Below are 11,999 nucleotides of genomic sequence, written 5' to 3' on the forward strand. Positions count from 1 at the left end.
CATATCTCCCCACTCATTATGGCAGCTGTTCTTGGCAAAACTCTTCTCACTCTCCTTCTAGAATCTTCCAACCCATCTGGCTTCTCCTTAATTCTTCTCTTTTCCAACCCCCTTCCTCTTGCCTTCTGAGTCTCTCTCTCTCCTTTTTTTTTCTGGTGCCATGCCTCTTGTAACATAAATCTGATTAGTTTTTACCTTCTCCATTCCACCCATACCCTAAAAAAAGGTAGAGGAATTTTCCTTAGAATGTAGAGGGAGGAGGAATGATTGTGAATTCACTAATATTTATGTCCTTATCTAAAATATGATGACTTTATTAATTAAGGTTTTTTGGATAAAAGTAACCAAAACCAACTCAAGCCAGTTTAAGTCAAAAGGAGAACTTATTACATACATTCATGGAATCAAAAGAGGAGTTGACTCATGAGGTTCCTGAAGAGGCAAGAAAAAGGGCAGCTCCAGGGGCTTAACGTCAGATATTTGTGGTTCTTCCTCCACTGTGACTCACTGAAGAGGAGAAAAACCATGAAACCTTTCAACTATTCCCAATTTCAAGAGGATAAAAGTATTACATGAATTATTACTGCACTAATAAAATTGCAGGGGGGAAAATGCATGCATATGCATATATAGGGGCATGACAATGTTAATCGAACTATAATGCATAGTTTTAAGGCCTAATTTTTTTTTTGCGGTACGCAGGCCTCTCACTGTTGTGGCCTCTCCCGTTGTGGAGCACAGGCTCCGGACGCGCAGGCTCAGCGGCCATGGCTCACGGGCCCAGCCGCTCCGTGGCATGTGGGATCCTCCTGGACCGGGGCACGAACCCATGTCCCCTGCACTGGCAGGCGGCCTCGCAACCACTGCACCACCAGGGAAGCCCAAGTCCTAATTATTGAAAAATGATAGGTCTAAAAGATCACTACACAACAACCACAATAAACTAAACTGATATTTATAAAGCTAAACAATCAAGAAGCCAAATCTACAGTAATTTATAATGAATGCGATTTATAATTAATGATCAATATAATTAAGCTATCAAAACCCACAGTCAATTCAAAATAACACTGATGAGGCACTGACAATGAAGTGTCATTATCCCACATTCCAGGAATTCCAGCTCTCTGTGCGCCTGTGCTGTGAGAGCATCTCCTCATTGCCAACTTGGCCCGGCAGACAGCTCCCTCAGCAGAACATCAATTTAGAGTTCTCTTTTATAACAGTCACTTTAGTTTGTAGACCCTACATTTTAGTGATCCACAATGACCCGTTCAGTAGAGTATTACAAAATAGTCACTCATTATGTATAAAATTTATGGCATTATATAGAATTGTCATTTGCACAGAAGAATAGAAGCAAGGCCTTGCATTTTGGGAAGGTTTGAGGCTCACCACATACTTTGGGAGTCACTGCTCTGGAAATCTACCATGATTTCCAGCAACTAACAGCTCACTCATCTTCCTTGGATCAAAATCTCCAAATCCCAAGGCAGAGATTGCAATTGACCCAGATTGAGCCAGCTTGAGCCCGGTGTCCATCCTGGACCAGTTATCCATGAGGTTGGAATTGGGGGGTGGGAGGAGGGGGAGCAGGACCTCTTTATGGGAAGATGTTTTGTTTGTCCGCCCTGTGGATGTGGAGGGCAGTTCCCACAGAAGCGGGGCTCCACGGACGATAGCATCCACTAAATAACAATACTGACAATGAATACTGGATTAGGGTCATGAGACTTATACCATATCTTGGACATCCAGAGGGAATTGGAATCTTTATTTTGTCTCCAGCCTTTGTGTAGCCGGAAGAAAAGTGTAGATTCAGTTCAATCCAGGCAACAATGTAACCAATCCCTCTGGGGAATAATCTCTCTGTGAAAATGCTCAGTCTCCCAGTTTCTGGAGTCTTTTGTCCACTCACCCCCACCCCACTGCCCCCTTGGAATCATGTAGTGGTGTCCCTGCTTCCTGAGTCTCCAGGACTCTACCTCTGTCCCTGGTCCTGGTCACTGTTCGCTCTGCTAAAGCCGGCAGCTAGAGGGATTTGTGATTTGGTCCCTCTCAGCCTAGGCAGAGCCCTACATTACTCGCTGGCTAACTCAGCCTCCTTAAGGGTTCCTGGCTGGGAGGAGGTTCCTCTGAGTTTCCATCGTGTCCCTCACCTGGCTCCCCTACACTGGAGGTCTGTTCATAGTCTTCTCTAGACCCTCATTCTGCCTGACATGGCTACTCGGTCCTCATTGTCTATGCTTTGCCTCATGAGGTCTTTATGTCCTTAGTGCTTTTCACTTTCTGGGTGTCTGAGAAGGTCAGTCCCAACAGTGGTGTGTGTGTGTGTGTGTGTGTGTGTGGTGTGATGTGTGTATATGTGTGGCGGTATGTGTGTGTGATGAGAGGGGGGAAGTTATCTCCTTTCTCTCTCACTTTCTCACCTCCTCTCCCCATAATCCCTCAGGACTGAAAGGAAAGGTTTTCATCACTTTCTCTATGTCATGTCCCTCATCTACCACAGAGAGAGCTTCACAGCTTCACTGGCACTCTAAGAGCTGGTTCCTGATACACTAAAGAGGAAGATAAAGGAATTTTGAAAGTGATACCCTATGTTTATTGAATACTCATTGTATTCCAGACACTTTCTAACTACTTCCATGTATTTCAGAGTTTGTTATCTAAAAGGAATCCAGTTTGTTGAATGTGTGCTTTATGTGTATTAGCTTGTTAAATCCTTATAACAAACTTCTGAGGAAGGTACCATAATTACTCCCATTTTACAGATAAGGAGACCGAGTCATAGATAAATTCAGTAACTTTCTTAACATCACACAACTGGCAAATGGTAGAACCTGGATTTGAATACAAATATTATGCCTCCGAGTCTGTCATTTTAGCCAATTGGCAATTCTAACTCTTTCAAGATAATAGCCTGGATTGAAAGATTAGTGTCTCGCTGAGAAACCTCATTTTAAATGTTCATAGCAGAATATTAATTCTTTATTTCTTTTTGCATTCTTCTGCAACAATTTAATCTCTCCAGGCAGATGATGCTTGGGGCTAAGTGAAGGGAAAGTCATAACCTCTGAAAGGCAAAAGAGAAAAGCACATCAATAATTTTTCAAAACACTGACTTCATCATCATCATCATAACAATAATAATGATATAGATGCATAGAAATAGGAATGTAACAGAAGCAATTATGGATGGTGCCAATCTAAGCACTGTTTAGGGAAAGGAGCTCTTGCCCAAGTAGACTAACTGCTAAGATCTTCTTGATAAGGCTACTTCTGATGTCTTGAGAGGTCCTCAATCTACTTAGCTGAGTGATATGCCCCAAGGTGATGGAATCTCCTAGAACTGCTAGGGATTCACTGCTCACTAAGGACTTTCTGGTCATGTGGCCTCTCATGTTTCTCATCCACAGAGAGAAGAGGCACTGGTTAGGTACACTTCAGTCTCTGGCCTGTTTGACAGTTGTGATTTGTATGGTAATTAAGTAGATGGGTATTCTATCCTGGTGAGGTTGGGCAACATAATCTTCCCCTGGGAGAGATCCTCTATTTGATTATGGAAAAATCAAATTTCTGAGCCGAGAAGGCTGAGGACAAGACATGGAGATTGGTGAATTAACCAAGATCAGTGCTCTCTCATGGAACCCACCTGTGCAGCCAGGTGGGTCACCTTTCCTGTCTCTGAGTCACCTTTCCTTGGGGCCACCTTTCCTGTCTCTGTCTGAGCCTGTGATCTCCAGAAAGAAGAGCCTGAGACAAAGGCTTAAATGTGAGATTTTATCGGCGAGTGGGAACAAGAGAGCATGAGTGAGAATCAGAGGGCATGAAGCAGGGACGGAGAGAGCTAATTCAAAGATGCGTTATCAAGTGGGCTACTTCCTGGTTGCCTGATTGTGTGGGACTGTCTGAGAACACCTGTCTGAAGGAAAGAAAGAGAAAGCATTTCTCCATGGGTTCTCATCCCTCTCTGGTCAGAGGTTTGTCCCTCTACCAATTGGCCAAGTGTTGACTCCCCAGTTCTTTTAGTTTCCCCTCCTTGTAACTGAGAAGCCCTGGCTGGGGAGCAAGCAGTAGTGACTATCAGGCTTAACAACATGCAGGTGGTTCTAGCCCACAGAGGCCTGACTACTGCATAAAGAGAGAGCGGTAAGGCCGAGAGGGTCTGAAGATGTGTGTATGCAGTGCCTCCTTCTTCAAATGGCCACAACCAGCAGTATGATCTCAGGTGGGTAATTTCAGCCCTTCAGGCTTTAGTTTCCTCATCTGTGAGGTAGGAGGGCAGGAAGAGGGGGCAGTAAACTCAGTCATTAAGGCCCCTTTTGATTTCAACATTCCGCATAGAACAAAACTTCCAAATGGGACCTGAGGAGAAAGGATGGGTCAGGTGTCAGACTAGCAGGAAGGAGCAGGCTTCCTGGGGAAGGTGTGACTTGGGAGTCAAGTGAAGGAGGTGCAGCTGAGGTAGAAGATGTGGAAAGGCTTCCATGACATGGGGATAAGGAAAGCTCAGTTTGGGTAGAATAGTAGGTGATTTGGGGATTGAGTAGAGATGAAGATTTGAAGGTGTGTGGTGTGATGGAAAGAGTGGACGGGGGATAAACAACAAGGTCCTACTGTGTAGCACAGGAAACTATATTCAATATCCTGTGATAAGTCATAAGGGAAAAGAATATGAAAAGAATATATGTATGTATAACTGAATCATTTTACTGCACAGCAGAAATTAACACTTTGTAAATCAACTATACTTCAATTATATATATATATATATATATATATATATATTTTTTTTTTTTTTTTTTTGCAGTACGCGGGCCTCTCACTGTTGTGGCCTCTCCCGTTGCGGAGTACAGGCTCCGGACGCGCAGGCTCAGTGGCCATGGCTCACGGGCCCCGCCGCTCCGCGGCATGTGGGATCTTCCCGGACCGGGGCACGAAGCCGTGTCCCCTGCATCGGCAGGCGGACTCTCGACCACTGCGCCACCAGAGAAGCCCAATAAAATATATTTTAAAAAAATGTTCTTATTCACCAACTGCAGTGTGAGCTCTAAGTCAGAAGATCAAGTAATAAATTAATCGCGGAAACAAACAAAAAGAGTGGATAGGGGTCCGGGATCTGATTCCAGCTGTGCCTCTGACCAGCTATGACCTTGGGCAAGTCAAGTGCCAGGTCCAAGTTCTTCTTCTGTAAAGTGAAGGAGGTATTTCAGGGCTCTTGGAGGCTTGGGTTTACTCACAGCAGGATGGGTCAGAGTGGAGGGCCTTTACTAGGTGAAGCTAGCACCTGACAGCTGACCCAGCTGTGGGAGGAGAATGTGGCCTTTCTAGCCCCACAGAATAAGGAGTGGACACCTTTACTGATATAGCAGGCAGACATTCAGTCTGAGACCCCTAATGAAATAGCAGGGTTTCTAAATAGTAAAGACCCTGAGGGGAAGCTGGAGCAAGTAACAGGCACCAGAGAGGTGAGTCTGGGATTAGTTCAGCCCAGATATCTGGCTGGGGACATCACCTGGGCACCATTCTGCTGGGAAGAGGACTTATTTATGCAAGCAAGACAGGCTTTTGTCAGTCTTTCAGGTGGCTACTGTGACAGTGGTGGTAGCTGTATCTCCATCTGGAGATACAATGTTAGGATGACGAAGTCCACAGTCTTGTGAGGTTTAAACACCAGCAGAGGGAGACAGGTAACAAGCGGGCACATTAAGTGCATGACTTATAGGAGCAAAGTAAATTCAGTGGCGGTGATCTTTTCTGCAATGGAAATGTGGGCAGATCTGAGGATTGGTCTGCTCACTCCTGGGTTGTAGACAATCCTTTGGTCACTTTAAGTTGTAAAAACAGCCTCAATTTGAAAACCAGAATGTCTGGTGCAAGATAATGATTAAATGCTCCAATTTCATCCAAAGCTGGCTTCTTGACTCTAGGAAAAAGGAGGGATGTGGCCAGCTTCTGCTTTCTCTTGTTATATCATCTTCCCCACCTCACCTTCTCACCTCTTCCTGGCCAGTATTTTGCTCCTTTCAGGGTGGGGACTGTGTATGTGAGGGGGAGAGGGAGTGTGTGTTAAGGTGATGGGGCAGTTCTTACTAGACTGGGAGATTCTGTGTTCTTTGGGTCAGGCAGATGCTTAAACTCTTTCTTTGGAGATTACAGTCATTGCAGTTTCTTTGGCCTAGGTAGATGCATCTTCATTGTGAGGGGTTATTTGCTTTTCTTCCTTGGTCCCTAGAAACCTGGTCTTCTCTTCCAGCTTCTTGCTGCTGGGATTACTGCATCCTCTGGGGGCCTCACTGGGTGGAAGAACCCAAGACAGCCCTTCTCTGATTTTTCTCACATGTTCACATTGGTCCAAAGGAAATACTCAAGCATCTCATATTCCAACAAGCTCTGGAAGCACAGACTAAACCCAGTACAGCACCCTCCATCCTGTTTTCCCAGGCTGACCACTTTGGTTTTCTCGAGGTGAGTTGGGCACATTCCTCCTCCTCTCTTGCCAACCTGAGAGAACACACAGTAAGCGCTCCAAGTGGTCCTCTAACGCCCTCTCTCCAGGCTTGGGTGAACGAGTTGGCTCTCTCAGGACAGTGACAATTCCTTCCAAAAAAATCCTCTATAAATCCCTCCTTCTTCATTTTCTTACCTCTCTTTTTATATACGTGAACTGGCTGAGGGGACCAACAATCATGGAAACATTCCTGACCATTTTCTTTGTCGATTTTGTATATGGTTATCTAGCTTTGAAATGTCACATCTATTGTTCCTTGGTGTTTTGGTGGAAACTTCCATTTTAATGTCCTATGACACAGGTAAACAAAGAGAAGATAATTTCAGATTTTAATAAGCTGCATGAAGAAATGGAAATGGGGTGATGTGACAGAGGGTGGCCTGGGGGGAAGAAGAGCTAATTTAGGAAGTGTGATCTGGGAAGGCATCTATCTCGGAGGACGTGGCAACCTGAGCTGTGACCTGAAAGACAAGGAGCCAGTTCTGCCAAGATCAGCCAGTTCTGCCGGTGTGTCGGGGGTGAGGGAGGATAAAGCATTTCAGGCCGTGGAAACAGCAGTCACAGAATCCCGGGGGGAACAGGTATGGTGTGATCAAGGAAGGCCACAGGCTGGATTGAATGGAACAAGTGATGCGAGGACATTGGAGAGGCGGGCAGGGACTGGATCATGCAGGACCATGGGCTTGGTGAGGGTTTTGGGTTTGTTCTAACTGCGTGGGGAAGTTGTTGGAGGGTTTTGAGCAGGAAATGACCTGATCTGATTTATATTTTAAACAGATCGATCAATGACACAGAAAGAAAGAAGGAGAGGGAACTATTATAGAAGAAAAGAACCTTAAAGACATAACGAAACACAATGTATAGACCTGCTTTGAATCCTTATCTAAACAGATTGTGAAAAGAGATCTTTGAGACAACCTAGGAAATTTGAATACAGACTTGGTGTCAGATGATATTAATTAATTATTGTTAGTTTTGTTAAGTGGGATAATAGCATGATTCTTAAAAGAAATTCTGTATTAGTTTGAGATGCATAATACACAGGTGTTTATGGGTGATATGCCATGATATCTAAGATTTGCTTTGACATATTACACACACACAAACTCACAAACAAAACAACAGAAAACTGGGGCTTCATTATACTATGTTCTCTACTTAGGTATCTTTTTTTTTTTAGAATTTAAAAAATTTTTTATTTATTTATTTATTTATTTTTGACTGCATTGGGTCTTCATTCCTGCATGGGCTTTCTCTAGTTGTGGCGAGTGAGGGCTACTCTTCGTTGTGGTGAGTGGGCTTCTCATTGCAGTGGCTTCTCTTGTTGCAGAGCACGGGCTCTAGTTGTGGTGTGAGGGCTCAGTAGTTGTGGCGCACAGGCTTAGTTGCTCCGCAGCATGTGGGATCCTCCCAGACCAGGGCTCAAACCTGCATCCCCTGCACTGGCAGGCAGACTCCCAACAACTGAGCCACCAGGGAAGCCCCTCTACTTAGGTATCTTTTTTAAAATGCATATGATATAACTTAAATGTGGAACCTAAAAAAATGATACAAAGGAACTTATTTACAAAACAGACTCACAGACATAGAAAACAAATTCATGGTTACCAAAGGGGAAGGGGGCAGGGACAAATTAGGGAAAGCTATTTGTTGGTAGCTCTTTGTTTTTGGTGTCACCATTTTCTTTTTCCTTTCTGTACAACTGGTAAGACAAATGGAGATGTGCGTCTGTCACTGTGGATCTATCAATGATTTGGATTTTCTGGATATAATCTTGTTTAATGGAGCCAGGTCTTTTTCTGCCTGAGTTTTCTTCCCTATGTGTAAAGCATTTTTTTTGTTGTTGTCGCTAAAGTGCTCTGATGTCCTGGCACTAAAACACAAAACATACACACACGCGCACACACACACACACACACAGAGTGCTTTTATTGCTGGTTAAGAATGGAGGCTCTGAATGGTGCTGGGAATGCAGCTGGGACAGTAATGTGTGAGATGAGCAGACCTCATCCCTCATAGGCGGCTGCCACTTAGTCTGTTTTGTATTCTGTCCTCCTCCCTGATCCTGCTTCTGCTTGGTCTACCCTGTCATGTTGTTCTCTAGAAAATCAGGTCACCCTGTACCTAACTTTCCCCTGGTCAATGATTTTTAGCCACTTATTTGGGCTTGTTGAGCTGTATCTAATCCTTACTCAGCCTAGCCATGTGCGCTGCCATTAGAGAACACTACAAATCATCACTTAAGGACCATCAAATACACTCTAATGGTTAGAACACAAGGTCGCCCTCTGCCTTGTGTCCAAGGAGCAGTTGTAAGCTCTTGGAATAGGTCCGTCATTGCCTTCTTAACAAATACAGTGTCTTCTGAGTTGGGGTCTCAAATCTCACTCCTCAGAGCATAGTTTTCTTTACTTTTTTGTTTCTTAAAATTAATTAATTAATTATTTTAAATTTTTGGCTGAGTTGGCTCTTCGTTGCTGCGCATGGGCTTTCTCTTTGATGTGGTGCGCGGGTTTCTCATTGTGGTGGCTTCTCTTGTCGCGGAGCACAGGCTCTAGGGACATGGGCTTCAGTAGCTGTGGCACGCGGGCTCAGTAGTTGTGGCTCGCAGGCTCTAGAGCGCAGGCTCAGTAGTTGTGGCGCATGGGCTTAGTTGCTCTGTGGCATGTGGGATCTTCCCAGACCAGGGCTCAAACCTGTGTCCCCTGCATTGGCAGGTGGATTCTTAACCACTGTGCCACCAGGGAAGTCCCAGCATAGTTTTCTTTAGAACATGCTCATTCACGTGCTTTCTCTGCTACCAGAGTTTGGCACCTGCTCCCCAGCTGTCACTTATGGATTTCCCCAGTAGGAACCATCCCTAACCACCTGCCATCAGGCAAATCACTTAGTATATTTGAATCATATATCCTTCTTAGGTAAATAAGAGTAACATTCTCTCGTCCTTCTTTCTTGGCATTGTGCCAGGGCTGGGGGCGGGGGTGGGTGCTGGGATTATCCAATGAGACACAACTTGTGAATATCCTTTACAAAATATAAGAGGCTGCACGAAAGTTAGCAGTCATTGTAATAACCAAGAAGTGTCTCTAGGTGGGAGGTATATATACAGCAATAGCTAAGCGTGTCTTTTTTATTCAACAAACCTGTATTGAGTATGTGCCAAGCACCGTGATCAATAAGACACAGTCCCTGCATTAGGAACTTAAAGTCTTGTGTTATGGACAGACAAGAAAACAGATGCTTACAATTCAGAGAGATAAGAACTATGGCAATGCTAAGTCCCGTATGGGAGTGCACAGAAAACACATCTACCCTAGACGAAGAGACCTCCGAGAAGACCTTCTGGAAGAGGTGTGGGGCATGAGCAAAGCTGAACCAAAAGAGAGACTGGAAGATAGAAGCTTCTGGGGACTGTAAGTTGTTCAGTATGGCTCTAAGAGTGAAGTCCAGAGGTAAGGCTGGAGAGGCAGACAGAACTAGATTATGGGGTGGGGGGGTTTGGAATATTGGGGCACTACTGAAAGGTTTTAAGAGTGACACTCAGGGCTTCCCTGGTGGCGCAGTGGTTGAGAGTCTGCCTGCCGATGCAGGGGACACGGGTTCGTGCCCCGGTCCGGGAAGATCCCACATGCCGCGGAGCGGCTGGGCCCGTGAGCCATGGCCGCTGAGCCTGCGCGTCCGGAGCCTGTGCTCCGCAGTGGGAGAGGCCACAACAGTGAGAGGCCCGCATACCACAAAAAAAAAAAAAAAAAGAGTGACACTCAGATATGTCTAAAAGCCACATGAGGAATATTTTGGAAAGAGGGAAGACTGAATGGGGAAGATCAGTTAAAAGGCTACAGGGATAAACTAGTTAAGAGATTACAGTAGCATTCTCTAAGCTAATGCTGGAGGGTTGAAAAGAAGTAGATGGATTCAAGAGATATTTGGGAAGTAAAAATCAATAAAATTTGATGTTTAATTAGATAAGAGGCTTGGAGTAGAAGAGGTAGTGAAGGGTAACACCCTTATTTCCAGCTTGAAGAACTGTATGGATGGTGGTGCCATTTACTCAGGTCAAGATCATGGAAGGAGAAGGATGGCCATATAGAAAGATGATCATTTCATTTTGGGCTGTGACTCATTTTCAGGGCTTATGGAGTCCATGTAGAGACAGACATAGTATTTGGCTATTCTGATATTTATTTCATGATGCTTGGCTGCTCATAACTCCAGGAAGGGACAGAATTACAGAGTACATTGTTCTTAGGTGACTGACGATGCTGGCTCGACATAGAACTGATGGCAGACACTGGCTGACCAGCAACTGTTTGTGTGTGGTCTGGCTCAAACAAATGGGTGATGCCAATCAGATTTCGTCTCTGGAGAGTTTCAACCAAGCCACTGAAAACTGCCAGTCATTAATGGACATTGGTGTGAGAAGGTCTTATAGAATCAGGGGCTGTGGTAGCAGTCACTGGGGCCATAAGTATGTTGCTGAGAGGGCAGCAAATTGGTCCCCCATTGTCTTCCTGAAAGGCCTGAAAAGAGAGGAGGATGGAATAGACACAGACCAATGAAAAACTGGGTGACCATGTCACCACCCCTGAGAGAGAAAGACAGAGACAGAGAAGGAGAAGATGTCTGGTTTATTTTCTAATTTTTACTTCCAGTGTCCTTGAGCCTGGCTGTCCTTGTTCTTTCTCTCCCTTAATCTCTCTCTCTCTCTCTCTCTCTTATATATATATATATATATATATATATATATATATATATATATGGATATATACACACACACATATACACACATATATACACACACTCATATATATCCATACATACATGTACCCACACATACATACACATGTATATATACATATATATGTTTAAGTGTTACATAAACATATTCAAAAATTTTTACTTTAGTTCTTTTAAAAGTGTGCAACCAGAAAAGTTGTAATTAGGATGGAAATTGGTACCAGCAGTGGGGTTTCAAGTGCTAGAGCCTTAAGACTTGAGACTTGAGACCAGCTATGGTATCACTGGAATGAGACATAATAAAAAACTTTCATTATAGGATAGGAAGTTTGCAGCCTGTGATCTTTGGTGGAAAAACACTAATTAAGTTGTCACCTGCTATCTCTTGAGACCCAGACCATAGGCACACCAAAGGTGAAACTTTGGGAGGCTTGATGCCTGAATGTAAAGATAATGAAGCAGATTACTTATTGCTTGAAACCTTAGATAAGGGCCAACAGCAAAGAGACAAGTTTCTGTTCAGAATACCTGTCTATGAGCAAATAAGAAAAACAGGGTGATTATGTAATTCTGGTGCAGGAAGCCCATTTTGCCTGTAGCTGGAGCTGTCTGATTACTTAGAACCAAGTCCAAAAACCAGTGGGTCCTGCCAAAGTTTGGTCTGGTCCTAATTTTCTGTCTCATTGAGTTTCTAGTGCCAAAGATAAAAACGCTGATAGACAAAGATGGATTTTCAGGCCATGGGGAAACA

This window comes from Hyperoodon ampullatus (genome assembly GCF_949752795.1).
Source record: "Hyperoodon ampullatus genome assembly, chromosome: 2".
NCBI classification, from domain to species: Eukaryota; Metazoa; Chordata; class Mammalia; order Artiodactyla; family Ziphiidae; genus Hyperoodon; species Hyperoodon ampullatus.